This window comes from Mchenga conophoros, linkage group LG2, assembly GCF_057382185.1.
Source record: "Mchenga conophoros isolate Kocher_MC1m ecotype Shallow Benthic linkage group LG2, M_conophoros_male_GT1.1, whole genome shotgun sequence".
NCBI classification, from domain to species: domain Eukaryota; kingdom Metazoa; phylum Chordata; class Actinopteri; order Cichliformes; family Cichlidae; genus Mchenga; species Mchenga conophoros.
The window spans coordinates 18310377-18334632 of record NC_140527.1 but is presented as its reverse complement, the minus strand read 5'-3'; positions in this window follow the sequence as shown (position 1 = coordinate 18334632).

Sequence of the window (24256 nt, the reverse complement as noted above, 5' to 3'; positions counted from 1 at the left end):
TGTGGGCGGGTGGGTGCATGGGGGCCCAGCCCTGGAGCAGGGTGCCGCCGGTGCGTCGAGCCACCTGGGGGGCTCTTCAACTGGTGGGGGAGATTGTCACATCTTGCAGGAGCTTTCCTCTCCTCAGGAGCTCCCTCTGCAGGAGGGGGAGATACAGGAGAGGTGGAGGAAGATCTCAGCCTGGGTGTTTATTGTCTTATGTAGTCTGGAAGATGAGTGGCTGGTGGGGTGGGTGCAGTTTTCTCTGTGGTGGGGTTGGGTGGACTGTCCCGGGCTCTGTGGGGCCGGGCGGCGCTGCTGCACTGGGCCCCGGTCTGGATGGGCCTGGGCCCCCTTTCCCTGGCGGGTCGCGGAGTATGGGGGTGCCTACTGGGGTCAGCGGGGGAGCTGGCCCCAGGGAGGGGTCACTTGCCCCTCCCTTCCTTCCCTCCCCATCTCCAGCTGCCGCCCTCTTCCCGCTCTACCACAACCACCCACACATGCAGGGCCTTGGAGTAGGGGTATGTCACCAGGGTGCAGAGGAGGCTACCCCCCCCCCCCCCCCTCTGTCCCCTTCTGGCTGCCTCTGCCTCAATTTTATCCCACAACTTAGACATTCACATTACTCACACTCTCATTACACATACATATAGGATCTTGGGGGTGGGCACGATACACGGAGTCCAAAGTACCATCAGGGTGTACACCCCACCCCTGGCATCGTTGCCCACCTCTCAATTTTAAATACACGTAGACATTGAGGGCTAGCAGGAGGGACCATGCGCTTACCTGCTGCTCTCTGGCAGGTAGCTCCAAGCCCTCCTGTGTTTTAAATGCACCTTAGAACACACATGCATCAACATTACAATGAGCGGGTGGAGGGAGGTTTGGAGTCTTCTCTCACCCCCATTCTCTGCGACCTGCTGGAGCAGGGGGGCTAGGACTAGGAGGAGGAGTTGGCCGTCCGACTGCGGTCTGGAGTGTGGAGCCTTCCTGCTGCTGCGGAGTCGGGGCGGTCTGCCTCCCCCCACCGCAGGGAAAAGGGAAACACCACCTGGGTCTGGGTGCAGTTCCCCCCTCCAGGGGCGGGGGCACCTAGACCCGGTGTGTAGAGTACGCTTGGGGAGTGTGATCGTGTGTACAACGTCTCTTTATGCCTGTCTCCACGTTGGTTGAGTGTGGAGTAAGTGCATATGAGAGCATGAGGGTGGGAATGGATGTTTGTACCTGTGTGTGCCTGTATGTCTGTGTCTATATGTCAGGTTGGGTGTCAGGCGCCACCTCTCTGGGGACATCTCAGGCCCTCCAAGGTTTGGAGGCCTATCTCCCCCTACCACCACTTCCCCTGCCAGTGGCGGACCCCCTCAGACATCGGTGCGTTGGTGGTTCTTTGTGTCCGGGGATGGGCGTCCAGGTACACACCGGCTCACTCCTTGGTGGCCACTTATCGGGGCCTGGAGCCTGGGGCTCGCTCGGGCCACTTCGGAGGTGGGGTGCCCCCGGCCTCTCGGCCTGGGGTTCGGTCACTCAGGCGCAGCTGGCTGCCGGCGGAGCTCACGGGCGCGTCACTGCAACTCCCCCTGGCTTCTGCTCCGCGGCTGCTGAGTGAGCCCTCATCTGGGACTCTCCTCAGCTCTTTCCGGGACAGTGGCGCAGCTGCCCCTCTGTTGGTCTTCCTTGGTCTCTTGTGTTCTGGGGGCCTCTGGATGTCTGGAGTTTTGATCTCCTCCACACCTGCTTCACGCCCTGGAGGACGGGGCTGTGGCCCCCCCACACCCTCTAGCAGATTATTACATGAAGGAACCTTTTAAAAAACAAAAAACAAGCGCATCCATGCTCACAGGTGTACACACGGGTGATCACACCCACAAACTACACCCTTTTTGGCTCCTACCTCAAAGCACACTGTGTTCTGTTGATTTTATGTGTTGCACAATAATGTTTAACATTTAGTATTTACTGTCATATTCCCATATATCATTGTGATGTTGTTTATTCTATTACTCTTGTTCTCTTCTGCTTGCTTTCTTTTTTCTTTCTCAGCAGGTGACCCAGGTGATTGATATATGCATTTTTTTCTTTTTTTCTTCTTTTTTTTCTTTTTCTGCTCATTCTGTTGGTTTTTGGTTTTTGCCCTTCTCCCCCGTCCCTCTTCTCAGCTGTTTCTCTTTCCCTCTTTCTTTCTCCCCTTCTTTCCCCCAGTCAAGTCTGTCCCGTATTCAGTAAGTGAAAATAAAATAAACAATAAAAGGTGAATCAAATGGACCATTACGGCAAGGCTGGGATGGTCAGTTTGGTAAAGTAAATCCGTTGGGCATCTTTCTTTGCCTTTAGACAACAATTCTGATGGCAAAAGAGCCAAACGGGACAGGCCAAAAAGGAAAAAAAAAAAAAAAAAAAAAAAAATGATAGCGGCACAAACGTAAATTTTTGCAGAACAAACCAGCACAAACGTTTGACATCAATTTTGTTCGATTCCATTAATGTGGGGGGGGCTGGTTGACCTTTTGACCTTTATATTTTCATTAATATCTTTAAAACAGAGGCAGCACAAACGACAATTTTGTGTGTGTGTGTTGGGGGGGGGGGGGGGGGGGGCTGGTTGACCTTTACATTTTTATTAATATCTTTAAAACAGAAGCCGCACAGACCAGCACAAACGTTGATTGACACCCATTTTGTTTGATTTAATTAATGTGGGGGGGCTGGTTGACCTCTGATGACCTCTAGAAATTTTGATTAATATCTTTAAAATGATAGCAGCACAAACGACAATTTTTGCAGCACAAACCAGCACAAACGTTTGATACCACTTTTGTTGGATTTGAAGAAGGTGGGGGGGCCAACTTCACTCACATATGTCATGTCTACTGAATTTACATTTTTCATGCCTGTGGAGTTTATTATATGGACGTGGTGACAGTGTAAAGACAGCCTGCTCTTCTGATTTAACTTTTCAAGCATTCACACTAATTAGTGTTTAAACCTCCCATGGTTCTATATCTGGGGATGTGGCTTTGGTTTGCACTGATGAAAGCTTATAGTTGAAATGTGTTTGACGGTAAATGGTCAATAAAGAAGACAGCATTTTGTTTTGTTTTTACACAATGATTTTGTCATGTGCTGTGTGCAGGCAGGAACTGTGGACCCAATGTGCAGACACTTGGAGGTAAAAGTGTGAACTCAAAACAGCTTTAACGCTAAACACAAATATAACAAAAGCAAGAATACCAAAAGAAACTTACACAGGCAGCCAAACAGAACACACAGCATAGGATGAGGGAGATCGCAACAAAGACCAAAGAAAACTCAGGGCTTACATACCCAGAGAGAGCCATCAGGGAATGGGAGACAACAGAGAAACACAGCTGGGACAAATAAGGGTAGCGAGACAAGGGAAGCAAATCCAGACACATTAACATGAGACATGGACTTTCAAAGTAAAACAGGAAACATAACACAGACGACGCGGACTTGACGAGGGGATACAGCAGACAGGGGGAGACAGAACAACTATGTAACACAGAGACAGAAACCAGAAGACAGAACTCTAAGAAACCAAAAGACTAGAAATGATAAATAATGGCAAAATCAAAGTTCAATAATAATGTAAAACTCAAAATTTTGGGTCAACGAACCCAGGCACCCTAACAGATTTATTTTTACAGTTAATTTTTTTCTATTTAATTATTTAGTTACAGTCCACCATACCTCTGATCCCCTGTCAATCCATCCACCCCCTTTTTAATGGTGTATCTGATTCAGGGTCATGAAGGGCTGGAGCAGCTGTCACAGACTGAGCAAGGTACACCCTGTACAGGTCACCAGTCCATGGCAGTGTCCCACTGTGTGTATTTTAAAAAGTACCGCATCTTAAAAACCACGGCTGCAGATAGATGGCCTTGGCAACTCTTCACTACATTATGAGGGGGATTTTATTATAGCAAATGACAAAAAAAATGGACCACTCATGATCTATTCAAAATACAATCTAGAGATGTTTTAGTCCCTTAAAGCGAGCTAATTATGTTTATTTCCAGCTCCATACTTTAATTTGTGCACTACAGCAAATTTGTGTGATTCATTGCTGAAAATATGCTTATTTATCCTATACTGAGTCTTGGTGCAGTCCTTCAATTTATCTTCCATTTGAAATATGCCAGTTTAGCTGTCCTCTCTTTGAGCCAACCTTTGTCTTATTGGCTGCTCCTCAGAAGTTTTGAATAGCAGGTGGGTGGTACTTCTGTGCTTGGAGCAGGGATTACTTGTACATATACTGACCTCATTATTTGAAACTTGGCCCATGTTCGATATGAGCATTCACCATTTATATATACACAATATCTGTTGGTGTGTGTGTGTGTGTGTGTTAGAAAATATGGAAAAGGAATATTAAGTATTGGTCGAGGAGTTTGATTTCCAAACCAAATGCAAATCTTACTTTAATTCAGCAGTCCACCTTTTCTCAAAGCTCAGTTAAAGACACTTTTGACAATGTCATCTGGGTTGTAGCTTTGTTCCTGAAGATGTGCATGTCTTCAGGAATGAAAAGAAAGAAAGAAAGAAAGAAAGAAAGAAAGAAAGAAGTCCAGGAGATCTGAGTAGTTATTATGTCTGATGAAAAGAACAATCGAAAACAACCAAGGCACTTTGTCTTCAGGTATTTGTATTAGGATCAGCACAGATTTCACTCTCTGGCGTTATTTATAGCATAATAAGACATTTTACTTTTAAAAATCAAGGACACCAACAAGGCAGATAGGGCACATGCACTGGGGCCACAAATGTCCCAGGTTTAGTCCGTAATTCAATTCAATTCAATTTTATTTATATAGCGCCAAATCACAACAAAAGTCGCCTCAAGGGGCTTCATAGATACAGAGAAAAACCCAACAATCATATGACCCCCTATGAGCAAGCACTTTGGTGACAGTGGGAAGGAAAAACCATACATTTCACACCTGAGCCTCAACTCTCAACTCTCGTGGCCCGGTACCAAACGACTCACGGACCGGTACCGAGGCCCGGGGGTTGGGGACCGCTGTATTAATACATAGTGAGTGAGAAAGGTGACTGGAAAGGAAAAACTCAATGCATCATGGGAATCCCCGGCAGCCTACGTCTATCGCAGCATAACTACAGGAGGATTCAGGATCAGGATTTTGCTCTAAATGCTCTAATGGGGTGATATGGTACTACAAGGTCATTAAGATAAGATGGGGCCTGATTATTCAAGACCTTGTATGTGAGGAGCAGGATTTTGAATTCAATTCTGGGTTTGAAGGGAAGCCAAAACAGGAGAAATATGCTCTCTCTTTCTAGTCCCTGTCAGAACTCTTGCTGCAGCATTTTGGATTAGCTGAAGGCTTTTCAGCGAGTTTTTTGGACATCCTGATAATAATGAATTGCAGTAGTCCAGCCTGGAAGTAATAAATGCATGAACTAGTTTTTCAGCGTCACTCTGAGACAGGATCTTTCTAACTTTAGAGATGTTGCGCAAATGGAAGAACGCAGTCTTACATATTTGTTTAATACGTGCGTTGAAGGACATATCCTGGTCAAAAATTACTCCAAGGTTCCTCACAGCGTTACTGGAGGCCAAGGTAATGCCATCCAGAGTAAGAATCTGGTTAGATACCATATTTCTAGGCTTTTCAGGGCCGAGTACAATAACCTCAGTTTTATCTGAATTAAGAAGCAGAAAGTTAGCGGCCATCCAGGTCTTTATGTCTTTAAGACATTCCTGCAGTTTAACTAATTGGTGTGTGTTATCTGGCTTCATGGACAGATAGAGCTGGGTGTCATCTGCATGGCAGTGAAATTGTATGCTATGTCTTTTAATGATGCTGCCTAGGGGATGCATGTATAGTGTAAACAGAATTGGTCTTAGCACTGAACCTGTGGAACTCCTTAATTAACCTCAGTGTGTAAAGAGGACTCTCCATTTACATGTACAAATTGGAGTCTATTAGATAGATATGATACAAACCACTGCAGTGCAGTACCTGTAATACCTACAGCATGTTCTAATCGCTCTAATAGGATATTATGGTCGACAGTATCGAATGCTGCACTAAGGTCTAGCAGGACAAGCACAGAGATAAGTCCACTGTCAGAGGCCATAAGAAGATCATTTGTAACCTTCACTAAAGCTGTTTCTGTGCTGTGATGAGCTCTGAAACCTGACTGAAACTCTTCAAATAAGCCATTCCTCTGCAGATGATCTGTTAGCTGTTTGACAACTACTCTTTCAAGGATTTTTGATATGAAAGGAAGGTTGGAGATTGGCCTATAATTAGCTAAGACTGCTGGGTCTAGAGATGCTTTTTGAGTAAAGGTTTAACTACAGCCAGCTTGAAGGCCTGTGGTACATAGCCGATTATTAGAGATAGGTTGATCATATTTAAGATTGAAGAATTAATTAATGGCAGGACTTCTTTGAGCAGTTTTGTAGGAATGGGGTCTAAAAGACACGTTGATGGTTTGGAGGAAGTAATTATTGAAGTTAACTCAGAAAGATCAATTGGAGAAAAAGAGTCTAATATAACATCAATGGTACTAAGAGTAGCTGTAGATAATATTACATCTGTGGGATGATTATTGGTAATTTTTTCTCTAATGATAAAAATTTTATTTGTGAAGAAGTTCATGAAGTCATTACTAGTTAACGTTAAAGGGATGGTTGGCTCAAAAGAGCTCTGACTTTTTGTCAGCCTGGCTACAGTGCTGAAGAGAAACCGGGGGTTATTCTTATTTTCTTCAATCAGTGACGAATAGTAAGATGTTCTGGCTTTGCGGAGGACTTTCTTATAAAGCAACACACTATTTCTCGAGGCTAAATGATGATCCTCTAAATTTGTGACACGCCATTTCCTCTCCAGCTTACGAGTCATCTGCTTTAGGCTATGTGTTTGAGAATTATACCACGGAGTCAGGTACTTCTGATTTGAGACCTTAGTTTTCACAGGAGCTACAGTATCCAGAGTCGTATGTAGTGAGGAGGTTAAATTATTAACAAGATAATCGACCTCTGTTGGAGTAGTATTCAGATAGCTGCTCTGCTCTATGTTGGTACAGGGCATTGAAGATGATAACAGTGGGTGGATTATATTCTTAAACTTAGTTACAGCGCTTTCAGAAGACATCTACTTTGATAAAGTCTACTTTCCACTGCTGTGTAATCAATTATTTTAAATGTAAATGTTATCAGGAAATGATCAGACAGGAGAGGGTTTTCAGGAAACACTGTTAAATGTTCAGTTTCTATGCCATATGTTAAAACAAGATCTAGAGTGTGATTATTAAAGTGGTGGGTGGGTTCTTTTCCTTTTTATGAAAAGCCAATTGAGTCTAATAACAGATTAAATGCCATGTTGAGGCTGTCATTTTTAGCATCTACATGGATGTTAAAATCACCCACAATAATTATTTTATCTGAGCTGAGCACTAAATCAGATAAAAAGTCTGAGAAATCAGACAGAAACTCTGTGTAAGGAGATGGGGGGGGGGGGGGGGGGGGGGGGGTAGCAGGAGGAGAGAAGCTGCAGAGATGCGTGTAAGACTGCAACTCTGCTTCCTGGTCCCAACTCTGGATAGTCATATTTTGGGGGGTTTAATAAATTTGTCCATATTTCTAGAAATGAGAGCTGCTACATCCAAAGTGGGATGGATGCCGTCTCTCCTAACAAGATCAGGTTTCCTCCAGAAGGTTGCACACCGATTCAATATTGCTTTTAGTGACCTCCGATTGGCGTAACCGGGTGTCATTACTGCCGACGTGAATTATGATTTTGCTGAATTTACGTTTATCCTTAGCCAGCAGTTTTGCATTTCCTTCAATGTCGCCTGCTCTGGCCCCTGGAAGACAATTGACTATGGTTGCCGGTGTCTCTAGCTTCACATGTCTGAGAACAGAATCACCAATTACCAGAGTTTGACCCCCGGCAGGCGTGTCGCCAAGTGGGGAAAAACAGTTAGACACATGAACGGGTTGGTGGTGTACCTGGGGCTTCTGTTTAGGACTATGCTTCCTCCTCACCGTGACCCAGACGCCCTCTTTCCCCAGCTGCTTGGGGTGTGCCGGGGAACAGCTAGCGGGGCCTACGCTATCTTCGGCTGCACCAGTTACAGGGGCCTGGCTAACTACGGGTGAATGAAGGGTGTGAAGCCGAGTCTCCCTTCCAATGTGGATCACATCAGCCAGCAACACAGGCTCTTGTGAAATGTAGATGACCTCAGACAGCAGCGCAGGCCCTGCTGTCGTAAAGTTGGCCTAAGAGGGAGCACTAGCCCTGGTGCAATGTGGATGGCCTAAGCCAGCAATACAGGCCCTGGTGTGTTGACGATAGCCTCACAAGGAGCACATGCCGTGGTATAAAGTGGATGGCCTCAGCCAGTAGCACAGGCCCAGTTGTAATGTGGATGGCCTCATCTACCAACACTGGCCCAGGTGAAATGTGGACGGTAATGGCCAGCACCACAGACCTTGGTGTAATGAGGATGGCCTTAGCCAACACCACTGGCCCTGGTGAAATGTGGATGACATCGGCAAGGACCAATGGCCCTGATGTAATGTGGATGGTTTCAGCCAACAGCACAGTCCCTGGTGTGGTGAAGATGGCCTCACAGGAAGCACTGTCCCTGGTGTAATGTGGATGGCCTCAGCAAACAACACTGGCCCTGGTGAAATATCGGTGGTATTGGCCAGCACCACAGGCCCTGGTTTAATGTAGATGGCATCAGCCAGCAGCACAGGCCCTTGAGTATTGTGAATGGCATAAGCCAGCAACACCACTGGCCCTTGTGAAATGTGGATGGTTTCGGCCAGCAATACAGGCCCTTGGGTAATGTGGAAGGCTAGCAGCACTGGCCCTTGTGTAATATGGATGGTAACAGCCAGCACCAAAGGCCCTGGTGTGGTGATGATAGCCTCACAGGAAGCACTGTCCCTGGTGTAATTTGGATGGCCTCATCCAACAACACTGGCCCCGGTGTAATGTGGATGGCCTCAGCAAGCACCAAAGGCCCTGGTGTAATGTGAATGGCCTCATCCAACAACATTGGCCCTGGTGAAATGTGGATGGTATTGGCCAGCACCGCAGGCCCTGGTGTAATGTGAATGTCCTGAGCCAACACCATTGGCCCTGATGTAATGTGGATGGTATTGGCTAGCACCACAGGCCCTGATGAAATGTAATTGGCCTCAACCATGACTACAGGCCCTGGGGAAATGTAAATGTCCTCAGCCAGTAGCACAGGCCCTGTTGTAATGTGGATGGCCTCGTCTAACAACTCTGTCGCAGGTGAAATATGGATGGTATTGGTCAGCACCACACACTCTGGTGAAATGTGCATGATATCGGTCAGCACCACAGGCCCAGGTGTAATGTGGATGGCATCAACGAGCAGCAGAGGCCCTGGTGTGGTGACGATGGCCTCACAGGAAGCACTGTCCCTTGTGTAATGTGTATGGCCTCAGCCAACAACAGTGGCCCTGGTGAAATGTGCATGGTATTGGCCAGCACCACAGGCCCTGGTGTAATGTGAATATCCTCGGCCAGTAGTAAAGGCCCTTGTGTTTTGTGGAACGCATCAGCCAGCAACACATTCCCTGGTGAAATGTGGATGGCCTCATCCAGCACCACAGGCCCTGGTTTGGTGATGATTGCCACACAGGAAGAACTGTACCTGGTGTAATGTGGATGGCCTCATCCAACAGTACAGGCCCTGGTGTGGTGAAGATGGCCTCACAGGAAGCACAGGCCTTGGTGTAATGTGGATGGCCTCAGACAGCAGCCAGGCCCTGGTGAAATGTAGATGGCCTCACCCAGCAACATGCGCTCTGGTGAAATGTAGTCTGCCTCAGCCAGTAGCAGAGGCCCTGTTGAGGTGAAGATGGCCTCACAGGAAGCGCTGTCCCTGGTGTAATGTGTATTTCCGCAGCCAACAACACTTGCCCTCTTTAAATGTGGATGGTATTGGCCAACACCACAGGCCCTGGTGTATTGTGGATCGCATCAGCCAGCAACACAAGCCCTGGTGAAATGTGGATGGTATTAGCCAGCACCACAGGCCCTGGTGTAATTTGAATGTCCTCAGCCAACACCACTGGCCCTGGTGTGGAAGGCTAGCAGCACTGGCCCCTGTGTAATGTGGATGGTATCAGCCAACACCACTGGCCCTGGTGAAATGTGGATGGTATTGGCCAACACCACAGGCCCTGGCGTATTGTGAATGTCCTCAGCCAACACCACTGGCCTTGGGGTAATGGGGATGGCATCAGCCAGTAGCACAGGCCCTTGTGTATTGTGGATCGCATCAGCCAGCAACACAATTCCTGGTGAAATGGGGATGGTTTCGGCCTGCACCACAGGCCTTGGTTTAATGTGGATGGCATCAACTAGTAGCACTGGCCCTTGTGTAATGTGGATCACATCAGCCAACAACACAGGCTCTGGTGAAATGTAGATGACCTCAGACAGCAGCGCAGGCCCTGCTGTCGTGAAGTTGGCCTCAGAGGGAGCACTAGCCCTGGTGTAATGTGGATGGCCTAAGCCAGCAATACAGGCCCTGGTGTGGTGATGATGGCCTCACAGGAAGCACTGTCCCTGGTGTAATTTGGATGGCCTCATCGAACAACACTGGCCCTGGTGTAATGTGGATGGTATTGGCCAGCACCACAGGCCCTGGTGTAATGTGAATGTCCTAAGCCAGTAGCACAGGCCCTTGTGTAATGTGGATGGCCCCATCCAGCAACACCACAGGCCCTGGTGAAATGTGGTTGTTTTCGGCCTGCACCACAAGCCCTTGGGTAATTTGGATGGCTAGCAGCACAGGCCCTGGTCTGGTGAAGATGGCCTCACAGAAATCACTGACCCTGGTGTATTGTGGATGGCTTCAGCCATCAACACAGGCCCTCGTGAAATATAGGTGGCCTCAGCCAGCAGCACAGGCCCTACTGCAATGTGAATGGCCTCAGCCAGCAACACAGTCCCTGGTGTAATGTTAATGTCCTCATCCAACCCCATGGCTCCGGTGCAATGTGGATGGCCTCAGCCAGCAGCACAGGACCTGGTGTATGTGGATGGCATCAGCCAGTAGCCCAGGCCCTTGAGTATTGTGAAAGACATCAGCAAGCAACACCATTGGCCGTTGTGAAATGTGGATGGTTTCAGACAGCACCACAGGCCCTTGGGTAATGTGGAAGGCTAGCAGCACTGGCCCTTGTGTAATGTGGATGGTATCGGCCAGCACCACAGGCCCTGGTGTGGTGAAGATGGCCTCACAGGAAGCACAGGCCTTGGTGTAATGTGAATGGCCTCAGACAGCAGCTTGGCCCTGGTGAAATGTAGATGGCCTCAGCCGGCAACATGCGCTCTGGTGAAAGGTAGTCTGCCTCAGCCAGTGGCACAGAACCTGTTGTGGTGAATCCAGTAGTAAAGGCCCTTGTGTTTTCTGGAACGCATCAGCCGGCAACACAATCCCTGGTTAAATGTGGATGGTATCATCGAGTAGCACAGGCCCTGGTGTAATGTGGATGGCCTCATCCAACAGTACAGTCCCTGGAGTGGTGAAGATCGCCTCACAGGAAGCAGTGTCCCTGGTGTAAAGGGTATGGCCTAAGCCAACAACAGTGGCCCTGGTGAAATATGGATGGTATTGGCCAGCACCACAGGCCCTGGTGTAATGTGAATGTCCTCAGCCAGAAGCACAGGCTCTTGTGTATTGTGGATCGCATCAGCCAGCAAAACAAGCCCTGGTGAAATGTGGTCGGTATCAACGAGTAGCACAGGCCCTGGTGTAATGTGGATGGCCTCAGCAAGCACCAAAGGCCCTGGTTTGGTGATGATGGCATCACAGGAAGCACTGGCAGTGGTGTAATGTGGATGGCCTGAGCCAACAACACTGGCCCTGTTGAAATGTGGATGGTATTGGCCAGCACCAAAGGCCCTGGTGTAATGTGGATGGCATCAACGAGTAGCACAGGCCCTGGTGTAATGTTGATGGCATCATCCAGCACCACAGGCCCTGGTGTGCTGATGATGGCCTTACAGGAAGCACTGTCCTTGATGTCAAGTGTATGGCCTCAGCGTAATGTGTAATGTGGATGGTATTGGCTAGCACCACAGGCCCTTGTGTAACGTGAATGGCCTCATCCAACAACACTGGCTCTGGTGTAATGTGGATGGTATTGGCCAGCAACACAGGCCCGTTGATGCCATCCACATTAAACCAGGGCCTGTGGTGCAGGCCCAAACCATCCACATTTCACCAGGGCTTGTGTTCCTGGCCAATATAATCCACATTTCACCAGAGCCACTGTTTTTGGCAAAGGTCATACACATTACACCAGGGACAGTTCTTCTTGTGCGGCCATCTTCACCACACCAGGGCCTGTGCTACTTGCTGATGCCATCCAGATTACACCTGGGCCTGTGGTGCTGACCGATATCATGCACAATTCACCAGGGCCAGTGTTGTTGGCTGGGGCCATCCACATTACACCAGGGACAGTGCTTCCTGTGATTCCATCATCACCACACCAGGGCCTGTGGTGCTGGCCAATACCATCCACATTTCAGCAGGGCCACTGTTTTTAGCTGAGGCCTGTGACAAAGTGGCTAGGACAGAATTCATTTGCCATTTGTCACTTGCGTATATTGTTATTCTGTGTTCTCTTATTTTACAGTCAGCCATAATGCTTTAATTTAGACATTGCTGGTGTAACTTCTCTTAACACACAATATCCCGGGTTTTGTTTGTGGTAACAGTAGTTACATTCTTTACATCCATGCATGTGTTTTAAAGCAAACACTACTAACCATCAGATCATCTGAATTCTCTTCTGTTTACAGGCACATGTCTAGTAAATTATGTTTCTTTATGTTTCTTTGGTTATACTTACCATGGTGTCCATGTTGTGCTTGCAGGTCCTATATGTGAGACAGGTGTATGGGAAGGGCCGCCCACTACTTCCTGTTTATATAGGGTCATGAGGTCAATGATTGGATCACTGGGTGTAACCAAATGGAGGGTTTTTCATTTTGTATAGTATTGTTTGTTTTCTTTAAAGTAGCCTTTTGAGTTATATTGTATGCAGTGTTTTACTTTACAAACTATTTAGTTGAGTAAATGAGTTTGTCAGTTTCATGCATGACTTTATTCCTGTTCTTTGTTTAGAATTGTATTATTTGGTTTGACCTATTTTGCTCAATGGTAGGGACTAACGAGGTCAGGTGTGGGCAAAGTCTTGTATAAAGCCAGTGGGATTTTTGGATGCCTGATTGATTGTTTTATGGTAAAAGGGAGATGCTAGCAATAAAGTATGCTTAAAAAGAACTTCAATTGTCTGCTAATGCTATTTACTTATCACCTTCCTTGCTGCTTAAGCTATGCTACATCACAAATGGTGGCAGCAGTGGCTCCAGGCCAATAGGTTATAGCAATGCAGAAATCAGCCAAGTCAAGGAAACCTCAAGGGCCAACAGATTTTCCCCCAGAGGAGGCCCAAGATGATGGCAACCTGCCAGAAGTTACGGGTGAGCACAGCACGGAAGCACAAAGTCTCTCAGAGCTCTCAACTTTATTAAAAGGCCTGATGCAACAGCATGCTGACCGTGAGGCAAAATGGGAGCAGGACAGACAACGCCAGGATGAATGGTGGCATAGAATGCAACACCAGTTCAGCCAACTGCAGCAGGAGGTCCAGTCGGAGCGCCGGGAGCATCAGATGCTGTGGGAAGGTGCAGTAGCTGATTCTGGAGTGCCTCTGAGTTCCTCAGTTCGGCAAAAGGTGCAGCAACCTGTTCAACAGCGAGGAAACCCCCCTGAATCTTCCACAGCACCACATTCATCCAATCTGGGCAGAGTAAGCGGTTGGAAAGGCCCGAAGATGCAGCCCTATGGTGAGGATGAAGATATTGAACATTATTTAACCACTTTTGAGAGGATTGCAACAGGATGTCAGTGGCCACAAGAAGAATGGGCACTGCATCTGGCTCCACTTCTTAGTGGTAAAGCACGTGCGGCATATGTTGCTATGGACACTGAAGAAACAATGGACTATGATAAGGTAAAAACCGCCGTTCTTGAAAAATTTGAAATAAGTGCTGAGACTTACCGAACCAGATTCCGCAACATGACGGTGAAGGACGATGAGACACCCAAAGAGCTGCGAACCGGCCTTAAAGACCTATATGAAAAGTGGATGCTTCCAAAGGAGAAGACAAAGGACCAAATAGGAGATGTCATAGTGATGGAACAGTTTCTCAGAGTTCTTAACCCAGAGCTGAGGACCTGGGTGAAAGAGCGCAACCCCACCACTTCAAAAGAAGCTGCAGAGATGGCAGAGGCTTTTCTTGCAGCCCGACGCCCACAAAAAGGGTACATGGTAGGAAAACCCAGTTCAGCCAATGTTTTTGTGGGTAGGTCAGGGGGTGGGAATGGGTACAAAGCTAAAAGCCCTAAACAAAGTTCCCCAATCACTAGCAGTAGCCGCGCTAGAGAAGTAAAGCAGAGAGGCCCGTTGGTGTGTCATGCCTGTGGTCAAGCAGGTCACTTTAAGGCAGATTGCCCAGGTCAGCAAGTCAGTAAGACTTACATGTGTCTTTCACCACAGTGTTTTGACTTGCTAGAGGAAGAAACAGAGTCTCTAGTACCCTCCAGTGATCAGGAGCACACCATCTGTGTTTTCATTGAGGGAAAACCGTGTGTTGCCCTCTTGGATTCAGGCAGTAGCCGCACACTTGTCAGGCAAGATTGCCTCTCTAGCGACACCACATTTTGTGGTAAAGTTAAAGTCTGGTGTGTTCATGGTGATAATGTTGATTATCGTATTGCCAATGTTTGCCTGCAAGTTAATGAAAAGGAGTACGTACTTACAGTTGGAGTAATGGATAAACTTCCCTACCAGATTGTGTTGGGCCGGGACATGCCAATTCTTGGGGAGTTATTAGCAAAGACAGAGAAGGACAGAGAAGAGAAGAATCTGCATGTTGCATGTGAAGGTCTGCTAGTAGTCACTAGGTCTGGTAATAAAGCTTCTCAGTCAGAGCCAGGTTTGAGTGAGTTGCCCTATGCAGACAGTGAAATTCCAGATATTGACAGACCAAGTAGGCCGCATATAAAGAAAAGTAAAATGCAGAGAAGACAGGAAAAAGTGAGGGGGACAGAAATTGCTGAGTCACTTCCTGAACCAGAGATCGATGAGCTCCTGGTTGTCCCGAGCAATATTGTCCAACTCCAAAGGGAGGACCCCTCTTTAGCACCCCTGTTTGCTAAGAGCACCCAAGAATCAGCACAGATTACAGACAGAGTACGGGAAGTATTCATTGTTAAGAATGAACGACTATATCGTCGTAGCAAAGTTGGTGACCAGTTGGTTGTTCCCAAAAGCTTAAGGCCTGTAGTCTTGCAGTTGGCTCTTTCAGTTCCTTGGGCAGGCCACTTAGGACATCTTAAAACCTTTTCCAGAATGGTAACTCGTTTTTTTTGGCCACAGCAATTTTCAGACACTGCCCAGTTTTGCAAATCATGTCCACAGTGTCAGTTGACAGCCCCAAGTAGGAAAGGAGACAGAGCCCCACTCATTCCTATGCCTGTAATAGACGTCCCCTTTTCTCGTGTTGCCATGGATATTGTCGGCCCATTGGAGAGAAGTGGTTCAGGGCATAGGTACATTCTAGTGATTTGTGACAATGCAACAAGGTATCCTGAAGCTTTCCCATTGAGAAGGGTCAAAGCCCGCCAAATAGCTAATTGTCTGATACAGATGTTTTCAAGGGTGGGTATTCCCAAAGAAATCTTGACAGACCAAGACTCAAACTTCACTTCCAACCTGTTGAAAGAAGTCTACAAACTTCTGGGAATTACCGGAATCAAAATGAGCCCTTATCATCCACAAACTGATGGACTTGTTGAGAGGTTTAATAAAACCCTGAAATCAATGCTGAGGAGGTTCGTAAGACAATCGGGAAAAGACTGGGACCAATGGCTTCCATTTTTGCTTTTCGCCTATAGAGAGGTACCACAAGCATCAACTGGATTTTCTCCGTTTCAGCTCTTGTACGGCCATAATGTCAGAGGTCCACTGGATGTACTTCGGGAAGCTTGGGAGGAAGCTAGCCCTGAAAAACAGTGCTCTTCCCTCTCTTATGTGAGAGGGACAAGCTTGAACAGTTTCAGGAACTGGCTCATTGTCACCTAGTAAGTGCCCAGCGACGTCAAAAACAGAACTATGATAAGACAGCTCGCAGGAGGACCTTTAAAGAAGGACAAAAAGTGTTGCTCCTTTTGCCAACCACTGAAAGCAGTCTCTTAGCCAAATGGCACGGGCCATTTGTGATAAACAGGAAAGCAGGTCCTGTCACTTATGAGCTCAACATGCCGAATCATCGGAAAAAGCAACAGGTGTTTCATGTCAACATGTTGAGGGAGTGGATTGAGAAGCCAGAGCAATCACTTCAGTTGTGAGCTCGTGTTGTACTGCAGGAAGCAGAGCCTCAAGAGCAATTCTTTCCCACCAGTACTGAAGAAAAGCTATTTCCGGATTTGAGCCATCTATCACCAGAACAGCAGGAGGAGCTCACGGCCATAATGCCACAGGAGCTTTTCAGCACAAAGCCAGGCTACACCCATCTTATTCAGCATGACATACACCTGCGTTGTTCGAATCAACCACCCATCAGGGATACCACCTCCAGAGTTCCAGCAAAGCTAATGCCAGCATTGAAACAGGAGGTGGAAGAAATGCTTGCAACAGGGATTATAGAGCCATCTAGAGGTGAGTGGTGTAGCCCTGTGGTACTCGTCCCCAAGAAAAATGATGCAAGACAGAGATTTTGTGTTGACTTCTCAAAACTTAATGCTGTCTCTGTTTTTGATGCATATCCTATGCCAAGAGTGGATGAATTGATTGAGCGGTAATGCCAAGTACCTCACAACACTCGACCTTTGTAAAGGTTATTGGCAAGTCCCCCTAACAGAGTCCTCAAGGGATTTAACTACATTCAGGGTTCCCAGCGGACTTTATCGTTTCAGAACTATGCCTTTCGGACTACATGGAGCTCCAGCCACGTTCCAGAGGCTGGTGGACTTGGTTCTGAAAGGAGCTGATGGCTATGCAGCAGCGTATATTGACGACATGGGAGGACCATGTGAAACATCTGGCTGATGTCCTGCAACGCATCAGAACAGCTGGACTAGTCATCAACCCTGGGAAGTGCCACATTGCACAGACCGAGGTGGAGTACCTGGGTTACGTCATTGGGGGTGGGGTCATCCGCCCTCAGGTGAGTAAGGTCGAGAACCTTGCCTCTTGTCCTCCTCCAACTACAAAGAAAAAGTTGAGATCCTTCCTGGGTTTAGCTGGCTGGTATTGTCGTTTCATCCCTAATTTCTCTACCAGATCAGCTATTCTTAGTGATTTAACTCGTAAATCATGCCCCAACAAAATTAAATGGACTCTAGAGTGTGAGGCTGCATTCATGGATTTGAAAAACTGTTTGTGTAATGAGCCTGTGTTGCAGTGTCCAGACTTTACGTGCCCGTTTATTGTACAGACTGATGCTTCAGGAGTTGGGCTGGGAGCTGTGTTGCTGCAAGGTGATGGAGAGGACCAAAGACCTGTGCCGTAAGCTCTTCCCCAGAGAAATGAAGTATTCCACAATTGAAAAAGAAGCTTTGGCAATAAAATGGGCTTTGGACACTTTGAGATACTATCTACTGGGAGGTGAATTTGTGCTTGAAACCGATCATCGAGCTTTACAGTGGATGAGCAGAATGAGAGACACCAACGCAAGAATCACGAGGTGGTATCTTTCACTGCAGCCATATTGTTTTAAGATTCTGTATAGAGCAGGGAAAAAGAATGTTGTGGCAGACTTTCTTTCCCGTTCCTATGAAGAGTAACGGACTTAAGGGGGGTGGGGGGTGGGGGGGGGTGGGGGGGGAATGTGACAAAGTGGCTAGGACAGAATTCATTTGCCATTTGCCACTTGCGTATATTGTTATTCTGTGTTCTGTTATTTTACAGTCAGCCATAATGCTTTAATTTAGACATTGCTGGTGTAACTTCTCTTAACACACAATATCCCGGGTTTTGTTTGTGGTAGCAGTAGTTACATTCTTTATATCCATGCATGTGTTTTAAAGCAAACACTACTAACCAACAGAATTCTCTTCTGTTTACAGGCACATGTCTAGTAAATTATGTTTCTTTATGTTTCTTTGGTTATACTTACCATGGTGTCCATGTTGTGCTTGCAGGTCCTATATGTGAGACAGGTGTATGGGAAGGGCCGCCCACTACTTCCTGTTTATATAGGGTCATGAGGTCAATGATTGGATCACTGGGTGTAACCAAATGGAGGGTTTTTCATTTTGTATAGTATTGTTTGTTTTCTTTAAAGTAGCCTTTTGAGTTATATTGTATGCAGTGTTTTACTTTACAAACTATTTAGTTGAGTAAATGAGTTTGTCAGTTTCATGCATGACTTTATTCCTGTTCTTTGTTTAGAATTGTATTATTTGGTTTGACCTATTTTGCTCAATGGTAGGGACTAACGAGGTCAGGTGTGGGCAAAGTCTTGTATAAAGCCAGTGGGATTTTTGCATGCCTGATTGATTGTTTTATGGTAAAAGGGAGATGCTAGCAATAAAGTATGCTTAAAAAGAACTTCAATTGTCTGCTAATGCTATTTACTTATCACCTTCCTTGCTGCTTAAGTTATGCTACATCACAAGGCCATACACATTACACCAGGGACAGTGCTTCCTGTGAGGCTGTCAGGGTCCTGGGTCTCCTGACCCAGCGTTTTAGTTCTTTGTGATTTTTGTATTATTGTACTTGGTGTGAGTTATTCTATAGTTTCTAGTTTCGATCCCTTGTCCTTCTCGTTTCTCTGTGTCCCCTCTGTTCTGTAAGTCTGTGTCTGCATGTTTGAGTTCCCCTCCGTGTCTATCGGTTCTTAGAGTCTTCTGCCTTATGGTTTATGTCTCTATGTTTCTTAGTTGCTGTCTCCACGGTGTCAAGTTCGCGTCTCTGTGTGATCCTTCCTGTTTTACTTTGAAGGTCCGTGACTTATATGAATGTGTCCTGCTTTGCTTGTCTCGTCAGTTCTAATTTCCCCCAGCTGTGCTCTCCTTCTGTGTCTCATTCTCCTCGTTACTTCCCAGTGTATTTAGACCCTGTGTTTCTCTGAGTCAGTGTTGCGTCATACCCTCAACAAGCTGTGTGTGTTTTGCCTCCGTGTTGGCAGTGTTTTGTTTCCAGTTCCAGTTCAGTGTTTTGTTTCCAGTTCAGTGTTTTCTGCTTCAGTGTTTTATTCCACCAGCGTTTTTGTTTGTCTTTTGATGCCTTTAGTTAGTAAGAGGGTTTCCAGCAATAAAGCTGCGCTTTAAGTTGAACTTCTGTGTCTGAGTCCTGCATTTTGGATCCACCACTCCTGCTTGCCCGCCTGCCACACAGCCAACCATGACAGAACGACGCAACCATCAAATGGATCCTGCGGACTCACAGTTTCAGTATCTCGCGCAGTTGTGGAATTACTGCCGGGGCGTAATCCACGCTGAGGACACCCCCAAGAGACTCATTCGGGTGGTCTTTTTCGACAACTTTTTGTCTTCCACCCTCTGCACAGCTGGTTTTTTGGACATTAACAGATTAAAACAACTAACAGCTCTGAGGGCCAGGATTTGCTTCGAACTGTTTGGCATGGGCGGTCCAGGCAAGGAAGGGTCAGCTACCCTCCTGGAAGCCCTCTCTGCCTGGTATTCTCAGCATCAGCATCCTTTCCCATCAAGATTCATCACTAAATCATTCGATCCTCCCTTAAGAGAGAAACTGCATCCTCGCTGCCTTCACCCCAGTACACCAGTGTCACCTGTGTCTCCAGTAGCTCAGCTCCCAGTGTCACCCGCCCCGCAGCCTCCCTCAGCTCGGTTAGCCGCCCCGCAGCCTCCCTCAGCTCGGTTAGCCGCCCCGCAGCCACTCTCAGCTCGGTTAGCCACCCCGCAGCCACTCTCAGCTCGGTTAGCCACCCAGCAGCCACTCTCAGCTCGGTTAGCTACCCCGCAGCCACTCTCAGCTCAGTCTCCAGAGTCACCAGTGTCACTGTCAGTTCGGTTACCAGAGTCACCAGTATCACTGTCAGCTCAGTCTCCAGAGTCACCCTCAGTTCAGTCTCCAGTGTCACCCTCAGTTCAGCCTCATGACAGAGGCCATCTTCACCACACCAGGGAGTGTGCTTTGGATGAGGCCATACACATTACACCAGGGCCTGTGGTGCTGGCCAATACCATCCACATCTCACCAGGGCCACTGTTCTTAGCTGAGGCCATCGACATTACACCAGGGACAGTGCTTCCCATGAGGCCATCTTCACCCAACCAGGGCCTCTGCTACTCATTGATGCCATCCACAATACACAAGGGCCTGTGGTGCTGACCAATATCATGCACATTTCACCAGGGCCAGTCGTGTTGACTGACGACATCCACATTACACCAGGGCCTGTGGTGCTGGCCAATACCATCCACATTTCACCAGGGCCACTGTTGTTGGCTGAGGCCATACCCATTACACCAGGGACAGTGCTTCCTGTGAGGCCATCTTCACCACACCACTGCCTGTGTTACTGGCACAGGCCATCCACATTACACCAGGGCCTGTGGTGCTGGCCAATACCATCCACATTTCACCAGGTACACTGTTGTTGTCCGAAACCATCCACTTTTCACCAGGGCTTGTGTTTCTGCCTGATGACATCCACAAAACACAGGGGCCTGTGATACTGGCTGATGCCATCCACATTACATCACTACCAGTGTTTCCTTTGAGGCCATCATCACCACACCAGGGCGTGTGGTGCTGGATGAGGCCATCCACATTACACCAGGGCCTGTGGTGCTGGCCAATACCATCCACATTTCACCAGGTACAGTGTTGTTGGCTGAGGCCATCCACATTACACCACTGCCAGTGCTTCCTTTGATTCATTCATCACCACACCAGGGCCTGTGGTGCTGGCCAATAACATCCACATTTCACCAGGGCCAGTGTTGTTGGCTGAGGCCATACACTTTACACCAGGCACAGTGCTTCCTGTGAGGCCATCTTCACCACACCAGTGCCTGTACTGTTGGATGAGGACATCCACATTACACCAGGGACAGTTTTTCCTGTGAGGCCATCATCACCACACCTGGGCCTGTGCTACTTGCTGATACCATCCACATTACACCTGGGCCTGTGGTGCTGACCAATACCATCCACATTACACCAGGGACAGTGCTTCCTGTGATTCCATCATCACCACACCAGGGCCTGTGGTGCTGGCCAATACCATCCACATTTCTCCAGGGACAGTGCTTTTGGCTGAGGCCATCATCACCACACCAGGGCGTGTGGTGCTGGATGAGGCCATCCACATTACACCAGGGAAAGTGCTACTCGTTGTTGCCATCCACATTACACCAGGGCCTGTGGTGCTGGCCAATACCATCCACATTTCACCAGGGCCACTGTTGTTGGCTGAGGCCATCCACATTACACCATGGACAGTGGCTGTATGGGGTGGCTGTAGCTCAGGTGGCAGAGCAGGTCAGCCACTAATCAGAAGGTCGGTGGTTCGATCCCAGGCTGCCTCCTCGCTGCATGCCAAATATCCTTTGGCAAGATACTAACCCCGTGTTTGCCTACTGGTGGTGGTCAGAGGGCCCGGTGGCGCCAGTGTCCGGCAGCCTCGCCTCTGTCAGTGCGCCCCAGGGCAGCTGTGGCTACAATGTAGCTTGCCATCGCCAGTGTGTGAATGTGTGTGTGAATGGGTGAATGACTGAATGTAGTGTAAAGCGCTTTGGGGTCCTTAGGGACTAGAAAAGCGCTATAGAAATGCAGGCCAGGCCAGGCAGGCCATGGACAGTGCTTCCTGTGAGGCCATCTTCACCACACCACTGCCTGTGTTAGTGGCAGAGGCCATCCACATTACACCCGGGCTTGTGTTTCTGCCTGATGACATGCACAAAACACAGGGGCCTGTGATACTGGCTGATACCATCCACATTACACCACTACCAGTGCTTCCTGTGAGGCCATCATCACCACACCAGGGCCTGTGGTGCTGGATGAGGCTATCCACATTACACCAGGGCCTGTGGTGCTAGCTGAGGCCATCCACATTACACCAGGACCACTGTTGTTGGCTGAGGCCATACACTTTATACCAGCGACAGTGCTTTCTGTGAGGCCATCTTCAACACACCAGGGCCTGTACTGTTGGATGAGGACATCCACATTACACCAGGGACAGTTCTTCCTGTGAGGCCATCATCACCACACCAGGGCCTGTGGTGCTGGTCAATACCATCCACATTTCACCAGGGCCACTGTTGTTGGCTGAGACCATAAACTTTACAACAGGGACAGTGCTTCCCTTGAGGCCATCTTCACCTAACCAGGGCCTCTGCTGCTCGTTGATTCCATCCACATTACACCTGGGCCTGTTGTGCTGACCAATATCATGCACATCTCACCAGGGCCAGTGGTGTTGGCTAAGGTTATTCACATTAGACCAGGGTGTGTGGTGCTGACCAATACCATCCACATTTCACCACGGTTTGTGTTGCCGTCTGATGCGATCCACAATACACAAAGGCTTGTGCTACTGGCTGAAGACATTCACATTACACCAGGGCCTGTGGTGCTGGCCGACACCATCCAGATTTCACCAGGTCCACTGTTGTTGGCTGAGGCCATACACTTTATACCAGGGACGGTGCTTCCTGTGAGGCCATCTTCAACACAAAAGGGGCCTGTACTGTTGGCTGAGGCCATCCACATTACTCCAGGGACTTTGGTGCTGGCCAATACCATCCACATTTCACCAAGGCAAATGTTGTTTGCTTCTACCATCCACATAACACCAGGGACGGTGCTTCCTGTGAGGCCATCTTCACCCGACCAGGGCCTCTGCTGCTTGTTGATGCCATCTACATTACACCAGGGCCTGTGCTACTGGCTGATGCCATCCACAATACACAAGGGCCGGTGCTACTGGCTGATGCCATCCACATTACACCAGGGCCAGTGGTGTTGGCTAAGGACATTCACATTACACCAGGGTGTTTGGTGCTAACCAATACCATCCATATTTCACCAGGGACAGTGTTGTTAGATCAGGCCATCCACATTACAAAAAGGGCCTGTGATACTGGCTGAGGACATTTACATTTCACCAGGGCCTGTGATCATGGCTGATGCCATCCACATTACACCAGGGCCAGTGCTGCCTGTGAGGCCATCTTCACCACACCAGGACCTGCGTTGCTGGCTGATGTGATCCACAATTCAAAAGGCCTGTGCTACTGGCTAAGGCAATTCACATTAAACCAGGGTGTGTGATGCTGACCAATACGATCGATATTTCACCAGGGCCACTTTTGTTGGCTGAGGCCATACACATAACACCAGGGAAAGTGCTTTTTGCTGAGGCCATCATCACCACATCATGGCGTGTGGTGCTGGATGAGGCCATCCACATTACACCAGGGCCTGTGTTACTGGCTGATGCCATCCACAATACACAAGGGCCTGTGCTACTGGCTGATGCCATCCACATTACACCAGGGCCAGTGGTGTTGGTTGAGGATATTCACATTACACCTGGGCCTGTGGTGCTGAACCATCTCATGCACATTTCACTAGATCAAGTAGTGTTGGCTAGGGACAGTGCTCCCTATGAGGCCATATTCACCACACCAGGGCCTGTACTGTTGGCTGAGGCCATCCACATCACACCAGGGCCTTTGGTGCTGGCCAATACCATCCACATTTCACCAGGGCCTGCGTTGCTGGGTCATGCCATCCACATTACACCAGTGCCTGAGCTACTGGCTGAGGCCAACTACATTTCACCAGGGCCTGTGCTACTTCGTTGATGCGATCCACATTTCACCAGGGCCAATGTTGTTGGATGAGGCCATCCACATTACACCAGGGCCAGTGCTGCCTGTGAAGCCATCTTCACCACACCACTGCCTGTGTTGCTGGCTGAGGCCATTCACATTTCACCAGGGCCAATGCTCCCTGTGAGGCCATCTTCACCACACCAGGGCCTGCGTTGCTGGCTGATGTGATCCACAATTCACAACGGCCTGTGCTTCTGGCTAAGGCCATTCACATTACACCACGGCCAGTGGTGTTGGCTGAGGACATTCACATTACACCTGGGCCTCTGGTGCTGAGCGATATCATGCACATTTCACCAGATCAAGTGGTGTTGGC